Source organism: Pelodiscus sinensis, chromosome 1 (genome assembly GCF_049634645.1).
Source record: "Pelodiscus sinensis isolate JC-2024 chromosome 1, ASM4963464v1, whole genome shotgun sequence".
NCBI classification, from domain to species: Eukaryota; Metazoa; Chordata; order Testudines; family Trionychidae; genus Pelodiscus; species Pelodiscus sinensis.
Genome location: NC_134711.1, coordinates 171315440 through 171335449, shown reverse-complemented (window position 1 = coordinate 171335449; position 20010 = coordinate 171315440). Strand labels below are relative to the sequence as shown.

General features: G+C 40.9%; 1 long non-coding RNA gene across 1 annotated transcript in view; it reads left to right on the top strand.

Moving 5' to 3' along the window:
- The window catches only part of LOC142826921 (uncharacterized), a 175363-nt gene extending 165938 nt beyond the window's left edge, over positions 1-9425 (top strand). The window contains exon 3 of the long non-coding RNA XR_012901196.1: positions 9178-9425. This is a non-coding gene — a long non-coding RNA (uncharacterized LOC142826921). The remainder of the gene's footprint in view (positions 1-9177) is intronic.
- Positions 9426-20010: the final 10585 nt, after the last annotated feature.

Here is a 20010-nt window from a genome sequence, read left to right as displayed (position 1 = left end):
TACCCAACCTAGACCTCCCCCACTGCAACTTGAGTCCATAGCTCCTCTTTCTGTCATCTGTCACTATTGAGAACAACATCTCTCCACTGTCTTTGGAATCCTCCTTCAGGTAGTTAAAGGCTGCTATCAAATTCTCCCTCATTCTTCTCGTCTGTAGGCTAAGTAAGCCCAAATCCCTCAGTCTCCCCTCATAAGTCATATGCACCGGCCCCCTAATAATTTTTGTTGCCCTCCACTGGACTTTCTCCAATGCATCCATATCCTTTTTATGATGGCGGGGGGAGGGGACCCAGAATTGAATGCAATACTCCAGATATGGCTTCATCAATGCTGAATAAAGGGGAATAAATCTTCTCTAAATCTACTGGCAATCCTCCTCCTAATGCACCCTTATATGCCTTTAGCCTTCTTGGCTACAAGGGCACACTGATAACTGATATTCATTTTCTCATCCACTATAATCCCCACATCTTTTTCTGCTGAACTGGTGCTTAGCCAGTAAGTCCCCAGCCTGTAACAATGCTTGGGATTCTTCTGTCTGAAGTGTAGGACTCTGCACTTGTCCTTGTTTAACCTCATTAGCTTTCTTTGGGCCCATTCCTCCAATTTTCCTAGGTCACTCTGGACCCCATCTCTACCCTCCAATGTATCTACTTCTCCCCCATGCTTTGTGTCATCTGCAAACTTGCTGAGGGTGCAATCCATCTGCTCATCCAGGTCATTAATGAAAATGTAGAACAAAGCCAGCCCCAGAACCCATCCTGGGGGCACTCCACTTCATACCAACTGGCAACCAGGCATCAAGCCATTGATCACTACCTGACAATCCAGCTATCTTTCTAGCCACCTCAGAATCCATTTATCCAATCCATACCTCCTTAACTTGCTGTCATACTGTGGGAAACTGTATTAAAAGTTTTGCTAAAGTAAAGGTATATCACATCCACTGCCTTTCCCATATCCACAGAGCCAGTTTCCTTGTCATAGAAGGCAGTCAGGTTGGTCAGGCATGACTTGCCCGTGGTGAATCCATGTTGACTGTTACTGATCACTTCCTCTCTTCCAAGTGCTTTAAAATGGATTCCTTGAGGATCCACTTCATGATTTTTCCTGGGATTGAAGTAAAGCTAATCTAGTCTGAGAGGAAACAGGCAAAAAAGGAAATAGGGTACAATGTGTTAATGTATTATAGCTGCTGTTGGCTTAGATTGTAAGAAGTGGGAGAAGAGTAAATTAGAGCTGTGCACTAAAGTTCTGACCACTCTGAACAGGGCAAAACAAAGGTATTGCATGTTCCCTTTGCCTTTCCAATTAGCTTTCTGCCTTGTAAAGGTAGGATAGGTTCACATGACCCATTTTCACATCTTTGGAATAAAAAATATTTTCCATTCAGAAATAAAGTGGCAATGTTTCTCAGCTTGCAAGAGACTCATTTGAAAAAAAAAAATCTCACATTTAAATTAAGGACGCAAATATCCTCTCACATCAACCACTTCTCAAAATTCTTACCTGTTAAAGATGCAGAATCTTAAAAATAAAGAAAAAATCAAATACATTCAATAGGCTTCTCTGTTCCAGGGACAATAAGGAAATTTCAGAGAAAGGGACCAAAATAAGTGATAGAATCTTTAATGCAAGTTTGTAAATTTATGTTTTCATTTAAATGTATTTATTTTGCGTAATTTGTATTTAACAGGTCAGAGACTTGACTAGATTGTGGCACATGAAGGAGCTCTTTGTTCTTGTCTGAGTTAACATTTCCAATATCTTAGCAAGTACATTTAGTGTATTTTTAACTTTTAATATATTCTTTAAACATATCCCATTCTGTCTGTTAGTTTGCAAAGATGCCATCAGCAATGCATTGACATTTCAGTTAAATTTGTTCTAGCCTTTATCCAGTGCTTATTTCCCTGACTTTTTGACAAAACAAGTGTCTAGGAAGAAAGCTGACTAACTCAATGAAAGAATATGCTCTTCCACTTTATTTTTTCTCTCTTGATTCCTAAGATCATCACATCTTTTATTTAGTTATTTGAATAAAAATAAAATTGTACTGTCTTCTTAGGCACCTAAATGTGGTAATGAATCCAAATCTAGAATTCATTCTTTCTTCCTAATCCTGCATGTACTTACAATTCTGTGCAAATGTCACTTCACTTTCAAAGGAAAAGTGAAAAACAAGGATATCTGATTGCTTTTTGATAAACACCTGCTCTGAAGCAATGGAAGGTTAGATTTTGAAGGTGGTGTTCATAACTATCTAGGGCCTTATTTCTACTAACCTCCACCATCAATCTAATCTATATCACTATATCACTTCAGGTACGCAAATAGCATAACCAAAGTTGGTGTCTTGTGTGCGGGAAGGTAGGCAGTGGCTGCTCTTCTGTCAACAATGACTACTCTTTTTGTCCTGGGGGAGTATTACTATCAACAGGAGAGCTCTCGGACATTGATTTATCATGTCTAAGCTGATGTGATAAATTGACGGCTGGTGGATTGATTGCTGGAGCATCAATCCCCAGCATTGTGGAGACAAGCCCAAAGTCCTCTAAAAAGGTGGTAAGTGAGAACATGCAAGATATTTAAGAAGAATTTATGCATTCAATAGGGACTACTTGGATATTAAGAAGCAGGCCAGACTGTCCCTATTTTAGAAGGTTTGGCCAAGCATGGAGTTGTCAGGCTAGAGAGAACTTGCCACTAAAATATGAAAGTGAAGAGCAACTACAGTTGAGGAGAAATTATTTGTTTTTCTTTTTCATTTCTTCTTTCTAAGCTGCTTTTCACATGGCCACTTGTGAACATGTAAAATAATTCAAATACCTTGCTCTCATGTAACACTTCTCAATCTTTTATATATTTGTCTTAACAAAACCTGTGTGATTTAGATAAGTAGCATTATCCTCATTTTTACAGTTAGCCTTGTCATACCTCAACTCACTACTCCTAACTCAAACAGGAAGTCTGTCAGAGCAGGGAATTCACTCTGGTTTTCCTATACTCTAAACTTATTCTTCTAGCCCCTGGATCATCCATTTTTATAGGAACTTCTTGTCTTTCAGTAAGTCTCAGGAATTTTGCTTAAAAAAATAAAGTGGGTTTCTACTCCAAAAAGTCTCATTAAAAATGGTGTTATGGGGTTCTGTTTGTTTGGTCTTCGGTAGCTCCCATGTCCAATGGTGTAGCCAACTGCAAGTGTCACAAGCTCATCTTGGAAACTAAAAATCAAGCTGGGCTCCCTCTAACAGCGCATCACCAACCATAAAGCCTGTATCAGTATATATACAGGGTGTTCAGTCATTTGATAGCATTGTCATCAGTCAGGTGAAGAGCCAGTAGCTCCCCATTAAAGTAAGTTAGGACATGAGCCATAGTCATTAATTGAACACATCTACATAGCAGGTTGTTAGAGAAACCCCATTTAAAGAGAATGGCTGCACCGCTGCCCTGTCCCATTCTAAATTGGTTCAGGGATGACCATAGTTACCGTGGCAAGTCAAAACCTAGTGGGCAGATGGCTATGTAGGTAATGAGAGAGTGATTAATGATTTTCCACTGACCACTTGTCACTCCAAGCAATTTAATGTCCTTTGGAGGCGTAAGAGACCATAAAGGACATGTAGAAAACAGGGAAACTGGCAGGAAGTGGTGGAAGAGGTCTGCATACAGTTGCTAGTAACTGTTCTCATGGATCTTGGCTAGGAGCACAATGGAGTCCCCTCTAGGACAAACATGGGGTGGTGCCATGTTACTAATTATTGGTAGCCCTGGAAACAAAGTCTTGGTAATAGACCCCATAGCTTAGAATTTAGCAATTCTGATTGAGGGAGCCAAAAAATAGTCCACTTGCCACTTCCAGGTTCTGCCAGCTCTACAGGGCTAATAGGAATGTCAGATATTTTTGCTTCAAGTACACAAATATTGTTTATATACAGGCCTGCCCAGAGGGGAGATGGCAGAGAGGGTAGCTGCCCCAGGGCCTGCCGATTCTAAAATGCCTAGGGCTCCCAGCCCTGTTACCATACCACAGCCATAGGCCCTTTAAATCACCACCAGAGCACTATCTGGCATACCATAGGCAGCTTCTGTGGGCTGGCTGGAATCCAGCACAGTCTGGCATTGAGGGCTGGCTGCCCCCACCCTGCTCCTTCCACATGAGGCCTCACTCTTCTATGAGTGCAAACTGTCCATCCCCAACAAGTCTGTCAGCCTCTGTACAAACAGTTAATGGAAATGGCATCAGCATATGCTGCTCAAGAATTTGTAGAATAATGCCTGCATTTTGCAGGACTATTCAAATATACTTGTGCACTGCAAATGGCTTCCTTTGTGTATCATCTTATATTAGCTCTTAAAACTATGATCCTGAATACATGCACAAGAAGTCCATCCGTTTATGCAAAATTGGACCTTCTTACAAGTCACCTTTTCAATGATAACCAAGCTTGTTTTGTTTACAAGAGAAGCAAATATTTGGGTGAAACAATGTTGGAAATTAGTAACTATAATATTGAGAAGCATGAAACAGAAGTAATAAATGCAAAGAACAGACCCTGCAGCATTAGCAGCTCTCAAAGCTAGAAATAACTGTCACTGACAACTCAGATGCAATGGCAGAGAGACTAGGATAAGGTGCCTACCCTTTTAATCTTGCCATTGTTTTATAGGATACTGAAAGAGATTGAAATTAAAGATTTCAAACACAAAACATGAACCTTAGTGCAAAAGAGACTGTAAATAGTTATCCAATCACTATTACCAAGCTGGAAGGAAGAGAGGTTTTTTTTTTAAATGTGAAAAGTAAAAACAAAAAAAATCCCACAACCATACAAAAGCTATCAATAAATTTGTGGGTTACATGTGAATCGCACATAACGTCAAGACATCACTGACAAAATGGATAGCCCTCTTGGAAAGATTAATGCTCCCTCTGCCTACAGTTTTTAAAACTCAAAATGAAGTAATAAAATAAGAAATATAACAAGTATAAAGAGAAATGGGGCCTCTTCTGATTGCCCTTTCATCTCTATGCTAAAATATAATGCACAGTGAGAGTCTTATCAGCCCTGAAATATATCGTTACAACATTAAATTTAGTAAATAAATAGGAGGGAGAAGAAAGAGGCTCTGACATGAGTCTTGATTATGACTATACTGTTATGTACTTTTACCGTGCCCCAGAAGTTATTTCACTTTGCTCTCCCAGACTGGGCTCTTAAAGGTATAGTGTTTAGCTGGAGGTATTAGATGGCTCAGGGGACTGATGGTAGGATATAGTGCTTTTTCAGTTATAGTACACTTTTTTTGGAAATTCAATATAGGTCAAGATAATTCACAAGTTTTTGCAATTTGATGGGTGTTGGGTGTACTCATTTTTTTTCTGAAGGTCAAGTGTTCACATCACAAAACCACTATTGCCAAAATAAGCCGCAAGTGGCAGTCTTGTGGGTATCATGACTAGATAGACAAAAGATTCAGTGAGCTGTGCTGTTTTCTGATAGAGGTGGTACCAGAACAGCCTGAGGGGGAAATAGTAGAGAAGCGTGCAATGGTATATATATTCTGCCCTCTGAATGTTAATCCATCCCCTTTCATGAATGGTAAAATTTCCCTTTAAAAAGAAAATAAAAATAGTTACAATATTTGGTAAAAATGATTCAGATCCCAAAACTTCTAGTGCTCTCATGTTCAAGGGCATATGTAGTAGTTTAACATTCCTCCTTAATGCACCTTAAACATTCTGATGGGTTATGGTTCAGATTCATGTGCTAATGCAACAGGCTAACCCTACAGTGAAATGTTCTGTACTTTTCATGTTCTGCAGGTAATTAGCAATTGCACTTTAGTTCATTACTTCATAGGTGATAAATTACTTTGGGAAAAATGCTTTTAAACAGTTTGACAAGTTTAATTAATCTATTAAAACTTTGACTCTTGGATAAATTTGCAGGAAATATCCTCCTGCTTCAAGGGCAGCTCAGAAATTAGAACTACAAAAAGAGAGGGAGAGAGTTACCCAGTAACAAACAAGATTAGAGATTTAAATAAAATACATATTGAATACATATTGTACTGAAATACATATTGTGCTTCTCCAGGAAGGTATTTCAGTTTTAGGAACACTCTGTAAAGATACTGTAAGGCTACGTCTACACTGGCCCCTAAAAATGGAAATGCCATGCAAATCAGGTAAGTCAGGTAGGAATAAGAGATCCTACCTCAGGTAGGAATAAGAGATCCTCCGGAAAAGGGCTTTATTCCGGAGGATCGCGCCAGTCTAGATGCTTTTTTTTCCGGCTTTTCCCCAAGCCGGAAATAAAGTGGCGGACATGTTTATTTAAATCCGCGGGGAATATTTAAATCCCCCGCGGATTTCCCTATCCTGACTTACCTGATTTGCATGGCTTTTCCGTTTTTAGGGGCCAGTGTAGACGTAGCCTAAGTGTTTGTCTCTATCTGTGGGATCAGAGCAAATCCGGTTGTATCTTAGGGCTTGGCTCTATACAGTAGATTGAGAAATGTGTCTGGGATGGAAGCTAGAGGCATGAAGGTAAGTGTAGCAGTCCGTAGGAAATGTAGAGGTAAGGTTGGCCTCTGCAACCTTAATTTGACTTCTCTATTACACATGCATTATGATTAAGGTTAAGATTTTGTCACACTTATTTCTAGTAAGTCCCCACCGTTTCTGGGGGCATGGAACCAGACCTGCCCATATCTTGTCTGGGAGCCCATGGTGACTGTCAGCCCCTCTGCAAATCATTCAGCCTATGAGTCCTTGTCTCCTGGCCCAGCCTATCCCAGTCTTCACAACTCTTAGTCCCAATCTTCCTCCTTCCATGATGTTAGATCCAGTAACCCCTGCAGGACTCCTTTCCCCTAATCTACTTTTTGCATTTCCCCTCTGGATAGGGAATTTATCTCCTTTGCAGTTGACTCAGGTAAGTTTCCCCCATATTGCCTGGTCTCAGGTTTATTTTTTGCATGGTTGGGCTGGGGGCAGGAGTGGTCTTTGAAATTAATGAGAAGATAGACTCCCTGCTTTCATTTCCAGTGCCCTGGTTGGTCTAGCCCCAAGTTACAGAATTACAATTACAGGGAAACTCCTGTTCAGTGTCCTGAAACCACATAGAGATACTGGAAAGATAAAGTCAAAGTGAAAGTAACCAGAGTTTAACCTGAGCAAACAATTAATTTCTCCCATCTATATTCTTGGAACGGGCTGAAGCATTTTGACTGACGTTTTCCAAATAAGTTCAACCTGAGGCAGACACACAGCTTGGAAAAAAGTTGGCCCAATCTGACAAAATTGTATAAGCAACAAAAAGGGATGGGAGGGCAGTCTTTATCACCTGTATAATAGGAGGTGCTACAGCCTCCTTTACAATGACAGAAGACGCACAAGGCTCAAATGCTTGGCAATAGAAACTTTTTTGCTTCTCACAAGCTGGAGAAAGAGCGATGGAATCTGAGTCACTCTTAGATACTATGGAGAGTTCTTTCCCTGTCAGTGGGTGTTTCCTGACTGTTTCTATGGACAAAGAGCTAGGAAGTCTTATATAGGAAGTCTTATAGGAAGACTTCCTATAGGTCACATGCTCACTCCTGTTTGTGTATCCTGCAACTACAATTCCCATGCTAAAGTGTTCAAGAGACATAATAGGCACACTGGCACTATTTACACATGCAAATACACAAAGATCTGTTTGTCCAGTTTTAATTCTGACAGTTCAGTATATTTAGCAAACATTCTGATTATAACGTGATTCTGAATAGACTGTACACAGGAAGAAATTGTAACTCAGACAACTCCCTAGTCTCACCCAGAGGCAGGCCAGAGGCAGCTATCTTTCACATAAATGAATAAATAAACACCAGCCCAAATACTAGTGGTAAATTCAGTGGTGTTTCTAAAAGAGAATATTCTAGACATTAGCATATGTATCTTTTAGAAAAAAGCAGTGGGAGAAAGTCTGGCATAATTCAGAAAAACTTAAAAAACAAGGAATAGTCTTGCAGCACTTTAGAGACTAACAAAAGATGTAGATGAAACAAAAGAGAGGACTATGCAGCACTTTAAAGACTAATGAGATGGTTTATTAGGTGATGAGCTTTCGTGGGCCAGCCCCACTTTCCTCAGATCAAATTCTGGAAAAGAATTGGCATGACCATATATACCAAAGGAATACAATGAAAAAAAGTGAACACATTATAAAACTGGCAAATCAGATTTTAGAGCAGAAGGGGGGGCCATGATGGGGAGAGCTAGTATCTATGAGATAATGATATTAGGGGTGATAATTGGGGAAGCTATCTTTGTTATCTTACCCAGTAAAAAGATAGCTCCCCAATTATCACCCCTAATATCATTATCTCATAGATACTAATCGTCTCCCTCACCCCCCTTCTGTTCTAAATCTGATGTGTCGGTTTTATAATGTGTTCACTTTATTTCATCGTATTCCTTTGGTATATATGGTCATGCCAATTCTTTTCCAGAATTTGATCTGAGGAAAGTAGGTCTGGCCCACAAAAGCTCATTACCTAATAAACGATATTGTTAGTCTTTAAAGTGCTGCATAGTCCTCTCTTTTGTTTCAGCTAGACCAGGCTAACACGGCTACATCTCTATTAAAAGAGGTAGATAGTATCATGAGCTTCTGTGGGCACAACCCACTTCAGTGGGTTATATACATATCTCACATCATGCTCATAATCAATATGTTGGAAAATAATTACAGAATATTTAGAAATTGTGAGATAATGCAACAAACCCTGTAAGCATGCCATGTTTACATGAGTGGGATAGAAAGATTAATGTGAGAAAATAAAGCCCTGAATACTCCTTTAAATTCTGTATTAAACCCTCTCGTAGAACGTTGGTGTGTTTCCTGGAAATTTAGCAGATATCACAGCCCTGGAATCATAGATTAGATGGGCCCCAAAAATATAGGCATTAAGAAAATTATGGAATGACTAAAAAGAATTAGCCACATTAAGACCAGCATTACCGCTAAAGATGTTACATTATTGTAGTCCAAATTCCACACTGAACAGATGGCTGTGGATTGGGGTTGTTAAAATACAATGAAAAGTTTTACAAAGCAACAAAATAAAAAAGCCTTTTCTTCTTCATTTGTAAAGTCTATTCCTTTCACATTTTCATTCTGACAGATTTGACCCTAGGAGTTCTTGAGAAAAGTCAGTGGAAACTGCATTGTGCTCAGCATCTCTCAAGCCCTTGGAGAAGCTACTTCAAGTTTGCTACTTTGGTCTTTGTGGGATCATACAGTGTATTTGGACTATCAAGGGAGACAATGTAGGCAATCATAGTGTGAGGCAAAATCACAAGGATTATCTAGTTTAGTCCTCTGCAAGGATGCATGATGTGCGTAAACCATTCAGGGTTGATAGCCATTTAGTCTGATGGAGTCTTATTTCATATGTTAATTTAAATGTTACTAACATTTTCATAAATATATTCAGTTATGTCTTTTATTAGGCAAAGAAGAGAGGGGATATCAGTGTGGCCAATTGTGCAGGTTAGACTGCTAAAACAGAAATAAACTATAGCACAGGGTATATGACTATATGGCCTGTTTTTCCAGTCACGCACAATAGTGTAAATCAGTAGTAACTCCGCTGAAATGAATGCAGTTACATTTGAATCATAGAATACTAGGACTGGAAGGGACCTCGAGAGGTCATTGAGTCTAGTCCCCTGCCTTTCTGGCAGGATGTGGGTGTCCCATAGTTTTACAGAAAGGTAATAAGAGATTCTCCGTCTTATTCTCGATTTCTTTTTTAACGATTCCTAACATTGTCTCCAAATTAGTCCCCATTGTTTTAGTGTAAAAGTAAGTGTAAGTGGCCTGAGTCCATAGTATTTTTACAATATTTTTCCAAAATTGTTTCCTTTGTTATGATTTTCAGACTTTGTGAGACAAATCATCAGCTGTTGTAAATCTGTATGCAGGGGTAGATTGGCAATCAAAATAGGCCTGGGAAATGGGTTGAGAACGGCTAACTTTTTCACGCACACTACCTTTTGTTTGTTTACACTGTACTCGCACTGTTATTTATTGTCAGTTACAGAAAACCAAACACCCACAACAACAGATAACAGAACTCATCCAACCACTGCGGACTCTATTCGTCAGTCAAGATTTGAGTGACTCCATCACTGATTTCACCGTTGCACAAAGCAGGCCTATGCATTGCTGTCATGCACCATCACGCATTGTGCATAGCACATCTGTTCTGTTGATTTCAACCATAATGCGAAGTCATTCGCTTTGGTGCCAAAGAAACCAAGGCCGAGCCAGTGCAGCGGCCCACGCCCGACCATACATACATGGCCTCGGCCGCCTCAGATTTATTCAGAAACATTTTGAATGTTGCTATTATAGACTTTTTGGTATTAGAACAGTGGTCTCCAACATTTTTACACCCAAGATCACTTTTTAAATGTCAGAACAAGCCAAGATCTACCGCCCCATCCTTCCCCCAAGACCCCACCCTTTCCTTGAAACCCTGCTTTCTCTATTCTCCTCCTCTCCATCACTTACTATCCCCAGCTCTTATACACTCTATCCTGCTGTTTTTTTCCGATTCTTCTGTAGGAAGAAGTTTTTCCAACATTTGGCCTGTTTGGACGGGACCAAATGTCAGAAAAAACCCTTCTTTCAGAAGACCCCTTATTCCTCGTGGAACAAGGAATACAGGGCTTGCCGAAAGAGCATGTTTGCTCTTCCATTAAAAAAAGTGGAAGAAGAAATGCATCCATGGACACAAGAGTTTTTCCGGGATATCTCTGGAATCCTGGAAAAACTCCTGGGGCTGCATCTAGACTGGCAGCTGCTTTTGTGGAAAAACTTGCCAGCTGTCTACACTGGCTGCTTGAATTTCCGCTAGAACACTGATGATCTCATGTAAGAAATCAGTGCTGCTTGCGGAAATACTATGATGATCCCATTCAGGCAAAAGTCCTTCTGCGCAAAAGCTTTTGAGCAAAAAGGCCAGTGTAGACAGCTCAGATTTGTTTTGCGCAAAAAAGCGTCTATATTGGCATGGACTCTTTTCCGCAAAAAGTGCTTTTGCAGAAAAGCATCCGTGCCAATCTAGACGCTCTTTTCTGCAAATGCTTTTAACGGAAAACTTTTCCGTTAAAAGCATTTGCGGAAAATCATGTTAGTCTAGACGTAGCGCTGCAGTCTAGCCATACCCTCATTGGCTTGAGACAGGATATGTGGGCTCTGGAGTGGTAATGAGAAATTTAGGTGTGGGAAGGGGTAAGAGGTGAAAGTTCTGGGAGCAAATTTGGATGCAGGAGGAGGTAGAGAAGGGGACACTGACTCGGGGGGGAGGGGACTCTAGGCTGGGGAGTGTTGGGATCAGATGGAGGGTTGTGGTACTAAGTAAGCCACAGGTTTGTGGATGTGAGGGTGCAGGAATTTGGGTTGGAGTATGTCAGGGGTTCAGGGCAGGGGGTTCCATTGTATGTTAGGCTCAGATCTAGGGTCTGCAGTGTGTGTGCAGGAGTGTTATGATACTGCAGCCAGGTGGGGGCGTGGCCCCAATTGGGAGTTTGTTGTCCACGCTTCATTTTTAAATAAAATACTGTGTCAAACCCAACAAGTTTCTGCATTGTCTTTATTTATGAGAACAGCAGGGAACCTGTTTTGAATCAGGGGTCACTGACTCTCAGAAAATTCAGTTGGGGCCACTTTTTGAGATGCAAAAATCCCCCTCCTCCAACTCCCCTTCCCCAAGCCTCACTAATGTGGCTCCGACTGTGTTGGTGGGAGCAGGGGACATGGTACTAGGGAAGGGTGCAAGTGGGTGCTGGGGCAGGGGACAGGGTGCCAGTGGGGGCAGGGGACAGGATGCTGGTGGGGGACAGGGTGCCAGAGGAGGACGTGAGGATGGGGGGGCAGGGGACAGGGTGCCAAGAGGCAGGGTTCTGCAGCAGGGGACAGGGTGCCAGTGGGGTCAGGGAGTCCCCTGCACCTGCCTCCTCCTGGGATTCCTTCCCTCCCCCCACAGAGGAGGGAAGCCCTGGCATGGGCCTTCTCCAGGGATGACTGCCCCTCCCCCGAAAGGGAAAGCCCAGGCGAGCGCCTCCTCCGCAGTTGACTCCCCCCCCCCACATGCAGAGGCGGGAAAGCACTGGCACGTGCCTCCTCTGGGGACTCCCACCTGCCCGCTCTGACAGTTCCCGGCATGCCACAGACCTGGGGGAGGGAAGCAGACACTGCACTTCTGGAACCCCTGGAAGTGACGCGCAGCTGCCAGACTTCCATCCACCCCGCAGGAAGCCTCCACTATCTCCATTGTCACTGGAAGTAGGTAGTGGGGCTTCTTGGGGGTGGGAGGAAATTGAAGGGGGCCCCCCGAACGCCTCGCAATTGACGAGTTGCTGACCATGGTATTAGAAACTTTACGGTGGATATTACGGTCCATTCGGATGACAGCCCACCGGGAAATTCCCAGGATTCCGTCGGGCCAGTCCGCCCCTGTCTATATGGCTCTAATGCAGTTATGCTTATTTACATGAGATGAGAGATGCAAAGTGATTTTTAACAGACATATAAGAGAATACACATCGAAGGCTACTTCTACACTGTGCAGCTATTTCGGGATACTAGAGGTCTTAAGAGTAAGCAAGGAGTATTCCGATGTCCCTGTAAACCTAATTTGACAAGGGTTAAGGGACATTTTGGAAAGGGCCTTATTTTGAAATTATCTCGAAATAAGCTATGCGTTTTGCGTAGTGCAAATTGTGTAGCTTATTTCAAGGTAAGGGTGCTGTGTAGACACACTTTAGGGGTATACAACTTTCCTGAATGTATGCACACATCTCATCTCAATGACATGCACGCATAGACACTCACATGCGCATGCGCGCACACACATCCTTTGGCAGATTTTTCTTTGAGATGGTGTGTTTGCTCTTTTTTTTTTAAGCTGATGTTTTGAGACAGGTTAAATTCATGACTCAGAGAGAAGATCAAATAAAGCAGTAAAACAACTACAGACATGAAATAACTGAATGATATGGATTTTACTCCTACCCTTCAATTGCCCCATTAATCACAAGATGAGCAAAACTAAAATATTAAAAATGAGTATGTATAAAAATGTAATTAACTGGCATCAATCCATGTCACAAGTATCCGCATACCATAAAAAATAACAAATCTGCGTGGAAACTTTTTTTTCTCATAGAAAATATTGCTACTATCAATTTTTCTTGGGTGAGAAGCCACTTGGTAAAAGTAGGCTTTTTAAATAGTTATTTTAATATAGTATGATATAGAGCTCTATTTAAGCAACAGACAAAGTGCATATTGATTTTACTAGTAAAGTTGAACTGGGTTATTTTGCCTACACCAGCCTGCTAGTGCTTCAAGGTTCTAAATTTCATATGTCAGTCTTTTTTGACAGTCATTTACAAAGTTTTCTAGATAAATAAGTCCTTTAGGATTATTTTTTTCAAAGATGAACATAATACAACCATATTACCTATTCCTATAGGTGAAGATCTGAGTGTACAGCAAGAGGGTAACCAAGCCCATTTAATAGAATCCTATAAACCTGGATAATAGCATCCAGGAGTGCTATAGAGTGAAAACCATAAGACACTGCAACAGGATTCTGAAGTGGAGTAGTCAAACAAGGATTTTGTGGCGTTTAAAATGATATGAAGCAGAGTTTAAAATGCTGAACAGCATGCTATCACAGTGGCAGAAGAGAAAGTTGAATGCTAATATGTAATAAACATATTTGGGCAGTTTTGTTTCATCTGTTAGTTAAATTGGTGCTCCAAGCCAAGCACCAGAAAGAAATAACCATAGGAAAAGTAGTAATATATCTTGTAGTTTTTTTCATGTTCTCCACTAAATTGTAATAACAAGGAGTCCTGTGGCACTTTAAAGACTGACAGATTTATTTGAGCATAAGCTTTTGTGGACAAAAAACACTTCATCAGATGCCTCTAATGAAGCGGTTTCTGCCCACAAAAGCTTATGCCCGAATAACTGTTAGTCTTTAAGGTGCCATAGGACTCCTCCTCATTTTTGCAGATACAGATTAGCACAGCAATCGATGTGTAAATTAATTGATTTAATTTTTTTCAAGTTACCTCATTTTTGATAAATGAACTTCTTTGAAGACAAAGCAGAAGCTAGAGCTCATGTGATTAGGCTCCCACTTTATCATAATATTCACTATAAATCCTGGCAACGAATCTCTTTAGTTGATCCAAGGTTTGGGCAGCAATCTGGAGGGGAAGTTCTCAGGGAATTAAACTGATCTCCAGGGACCACTTCAGAAACTGAGAAGGGAATTCATTCTTTGTGAGGGTTTTGCTCAGACTGACGACAAGGGTACCAGATATGATAGCTGTGTGATCATTTCACAGACCACCAACTCATTTTACATAGATCATCAAACAACTGTCAAAAGACAAATACTCAAGCACTATCAATTTAGCTGCTTTCAAACTGGGTATCTTCCAGATGAAGGGTTCTGTACTTTATTACTATGTCTCTCCATCCAGTTGACTAAGCATTTACTTTTCTATGAGTTGTCAAGTTTATTTTTGCTTCATATTTTCATAGCATATTCTCCATCTGTGTCATTTGGCTAGGACTAAATACTGGGGGCAAAGCAAAGTGTCTTCAATGCACCTTTTTAAGGTGCCAAATTGGAGAAACAGATTTTCCTTGAATATGGATGAGGGTTTTCCTTAAGAAAATAAATATGAATCATGGTATCTTATGGTTATTTTGATTGACATAAAGGACCACAAGCCTCAGATGAAGTACAGGGTCCATCTTCACATGTTCAAGTAAACACCACATTTCCACGTTTATCTAAATCTTTTGAAGTATTGAATATATAAGTGACTGTCATTAAAATATTAAAACTGGCCACAGCTCAGATGCAGCCTGCTAACAGCTCTTAAACTACCAATTTATTTAGAAAATTGTCCTGGACACAATAGTGTCCTGCTATGTTTTCTGTGCATTATAGAATACTTTCCATTATGGTATGAATCAATTAAGCTTATTCCTAAAAATATATAATGGATGTTCTTACAATAGATAAGAATGTATGGCTGACAAAAGCTCTGCCTTATTCTGCTAAAAAATTCAAAATAAGAGGTATTGATTGAGTTTTGAGGGGTGGTGCTTGACTATCCTTTGAGGAAATGCGTGCCCTATGCATGAATAGCAATCTAAAATTATCTTTTGATGTTTCTGCTTATTAGGCATAGCTGTCAGATTCTCCTGCATTTTTTCTTTGAAAGTGTATTGACTTTAGATTACTGAGAATTCTTCATCTACTCATGATACAAATGAGGCCTTGGGGGGAAGGGTACACTAGTAGCAAACCTGTGTCTATTGCTCCCAAATCAGGTGTTGTAGATGAAAAGACTGTAAAGGGGATGAGTGAGAGAATGAGAGCATCAAGATATTCTCCCAGAGTACATCTACATTGCACCAAAGCTTCAAACAAGATACACAATTTGAGCTATGATGTTTACAGGGACATCAGATTAGCGAGTCCGTTATATTTCAAAATAACGGGTACGCTCAAAAGACGTGGTACCCCAGAATAGCACTGCAGAGTAGATGTAGCCTCAGGGAAATTATTCTTCTATCAGCGTAGTCTATTGTCTGCCAACCAAGTCTAGAGGTTTAGTTACAGATTAGGTTTTTCAATGTCCCCACATCTCTTGCATCCTAGGTTACATCATTGAAAGCAGTGGAAGATAATTTTTATACAGTGGACTGAAAGAAACAAACCATAATGAACTCTTAAAACACAATTATGTGTGTAATTACAGTGAAGTGTAAGAATGGTCTGAGTAAGAATATCAACCTCGCTGCAATAAAGCCAACCAAATGATAGTCAGTGGTGTAAGTTCAGGTTTAACAAACAAGAATGTAAGCAAAACTGTCTCTGAGACAGCAGGACAAGAAATAAATAAATGAATGAAAAGAGAATTTTAATTAGTCTTGGGAAAATGGGAAAAGTTCATACTCCTTTTGGCTGAAGGGCATTACTGTTGACCACAGCTATGGCAAAAATATGAAGATGCTGAAGATAAAATTGCACCTGGTTTCTCACTTCAGTTTAAGATCATGTAGTTCCACATTTCTTCTATACTTCCTATGAACAATAGAATCTAGCTATGAATCTGAACAGCTCCACTCTGTCCCTTGCCATACTGATTATAACTGTTTTCTTTCATTTTCCCTGATTACTACATACCAGTAGAAGTAATAGGTTGTATAATATGTGCTCTAAAGGATGGTTTTGAATTTCTAAGTATCAGGTACAAAATCCTGAGACTGTGAAATCACACATTTGAATTCTGGTAGGTTAGCTTCATGGTTTGCTTCTGTTATTCTTGCATTGTGCATGGACTTCTATTGACTTAACTCTTAGTTTTCTGAAAATTGATTTTAATTGTTTATGAAGGCTTACCTAACAGAGGGACACTCAGGAGAGTTCAAATGAATCCACTAAAGGTGAGACGTTAATGCTGTCATAGATCCTAGTGACCATCCCGTTCCAGCCACTCACTAAGATTACTGTGAAGTGAATCCAGGCCTCTGTTGTTCTGGATTCCCAGATATTTTAGACTCCTGAAACCTGAATAGAGTCTAGAATTTTCCCTAGTCACACAGTCAGTATGGAGATCATCTATCTGGCGCCTCTTCGTGAGAGCTGAAACTCAGCTGTCTAGCCCTTCTGGATATAACAGTGACTGCTCAAATTTTCTTGTACTTGAACACATCCTCTTCCAGAACTCTACCCAAAAGTGTGAAGCTTCCAGTTTATTGTTTAACTCTCTCATGAGCATGCAGAAGTGGTGAAGCAGTGACTACATGCATGTACATATGTGGTGCACTTGGCACAGTCTAATACATTAGTGTTCTTTTGCACTTAATTGGATAAAACACAAGGCAGTACAGATCATAGAAAATCATAAATGCTAAATGCATTTTTCTACATCAGTTTCTTTACTGCTCCAGGGTATTCTTTCAAATGATGACAGAGTCCAGAGTACTTCTATTACAGTGCATGGCTCATGTGCCACCACATGCTGGTTTGCATCTTATGGACTAGAGAAAAATGGGTGATAATTTTTGATGGAGGAATCTGTGGAAGAATTTGGTATGTGGCCAAGGGCCGGACTCTTCCATGGTATTAATGGTAGAGGTGCAGCATCTGGGATGGAGGTTCGGTGCAAAAGGGAGGTTGGGGGAGGGGACTGGGTGAAGGAGGCAGTTGTGACCTGGGGCAAGGGATTGGAGCAAACAGACTATAAAGAAAACAGGCTGCTCATTCAAAATGGAGTTGTAGCCTGACACAAAGAAAGTTCATAATCTCACACCAGATTAATAAACTGTATATGCTTGTGGAGTTACAGCATACTAAGGCTACTTTACTATAGAATGAGAGCACCCATGATGGAGAGGCTTAATGGATTTTAACTTTAACTTTAGTTGATTCACCATAACTTTTCTGACTCCATGTAGACATGGCCTAGCATTTTTCATGTGTGGACTGGTTTTCCCAACCCCTCCAAGACTGGCCTGGAATCTCACAGAATTGTCTTCAATCTGCTGGTGATTACTGAAAAGAATCCTGGAGATTTTAAGAAAATAATATTATGTCATGTTGGGGCAGAGGGGGGAGGAAGGACTTCCAGAATGGTTTTAGGAAGGGTTGACAACCCTATTGTGGACATGAAAGATCTAACATTGTTCTTCATGAAAAAAAGGGATTGTTGTCCTGGTTTCTATAGTAAAATATCTTCTCATGCTGCTATCATGCACTGTGTTTTGCAGATCATCATTTCAGTGCTACTTTATATATGTGTGGAGCGCTCAGAATCTCTCCTCGTGAATGACATCATGTAACAAATAATGTTGCTATCAGCTATATCATTTGCTAGTATGAAAGTTTCCTACTAGAAATGTTCAAACACGTGGACATTCATAGAACTGTGTAATTGTCTGAATTAGATGAGATCATCTGCTTTCCATATTCTCATTTTTGAGAGCAACGGGGGTCACATTTTTCATGTTTGGGACAGGATTTTTCCTCCAAAGTCAGAATGTTACAGAGGTTAAAAGCTAGCCAGCATGAGAAGAAGCACTAATAAAAAAATGAGAATATCAGTCTTTGACCTTTTCTAAACACAGCAGTCTGGTCTTCAATATTTTTCTGAAAGAACACATTGAAATCCATGTCATCAGAAAGATGGAAAGTATTTGAAATGTAATTAACAAAAACAAAAATGTAATACCACCAAAAATGTTGATTTCTGTAAACACATATGCATATTTCCCTTTAAAAGACGTGAAAATGTAAGGATTTCAGAATAAATAAATACGATACCTTCAAATTGTATCAGTTGGGCTAACTATGAGCAAAACATGCCTGCTGCACCACGAAATGTGGAACATCAAATTGCCCCAAATTTCATGGTGTCCTATGCAACCAAGTGCAACCTGTGGGCTCCAGACATGCCCTAGCTCCATCCCCTGGCAGCCTTCCACCTCATTCTCCAGCCACCTCCCCCAGGGCTCAGTAACCAGCCCTTGCTCACCTGACAGAAGCCCTCAAGGACTGGAAGACTGAGCAGAGGGCAGTAGCTTCTCTCCAGCTGGCTGTGTGGCCATCTGCTGCTCCTCTGGCTGCACCTCTCCCAGCTCTGCTCCAGGTTGCCAACTGTCCTGGCCCAGACTTCACTACAGTAAAAGTTGTCATGTCCAGAAGAGTTAGCAACTACTTTTCCCTACAGCTTCCGCTCCTCCCTCCTAGGGTGGTACCAGTGCTGGGGTGCATAGGGCTCCAGAACCAGGAGAAATGGCCCTAATTTCAGTGTTTAAGTGTTGTGGGTGGCACCACAATCTCAAGGAAATGTATGGTCTATCTTGCCATCTGTGTGGAAACCTGTATGCCTTCCATTGCTGAAATACCTGAAATTGCAGGAATTCATATTAAAACATGAAATGGTCTGGTTCAATAGGAAAACCAAACATTAAGAGCTTGATTGCGAGTCTTACCTTGCACCTAAACAAGTGAGCAAAAGGGTGTAACAGGGTCACTCAGACCTTCACATGGGCTACTGGACATTCGTTAAGGCCCACTTAGAAGCTAGTGAAGTTGGTTTCCTGCTTCCTCCATGGAGCAGATGAGCAGGAAAGGAGAGCGGTAGACAGGGGCTTGACTCCACCTCCCTGCTTACTAGCCAGAGTAGCTTAAAGCCAGCATGGAGAGGAATACTAAGTGAAATGTAGTAGCTTACTGTTGGCATAGGTCAGTAATAAATTCTTTTTTTTCTGGAGTCTCGAGAGGCTGAGAGGATTAAGGTGTTTCTGGGATCTTTTGAACTTTACATAGAAAATTCAAGAACTGGAAACTTTCACCTGTAAACGAAAAGTTACCCTTAGGACAATCAAATAGCAAACCAAAATATTTTCAAACTGCATAAAAACATTTAATTTCAAGGTCAGTTTTTATCAGTAGATGGTGTCTGCCTGAGTTGTTGCTACAGTAATAGTTCATAGGAGGAGTTGTTCCGGTGCCTCGTATCCTTATTAACTCCCTGACCAAGCTAGGTCTGCTTTGATGCACCACAATCTCTCCTTTTGCTGACCCACTGCGGTGCATCAAGGCAGTCACATAGCTGTGGTACATCATGGAACATAGTCTGGCTGGGGAGTCTGCAGCTGTGCCAGACCTGAGTCCCACCAAGTCCTTGCTCCATCCCTAGTCATAGAATCCTAGGGCTGGAAGAGACCTCAGGAGGTCATTAAGTCCAGCCCCCTGCCCAAAGCAGGACCAACCCGAGATAGTCTCTGCCCATCTCTGAATTCCTGATACCAAACTCCTGACTCTGAGCTCCAGCTTGTCTTCTGACCCCAGTTCTAGCTTTGCCCTTAGGTTCTGTTCTGATTTCAGGCTCTGATCATAGGTTTG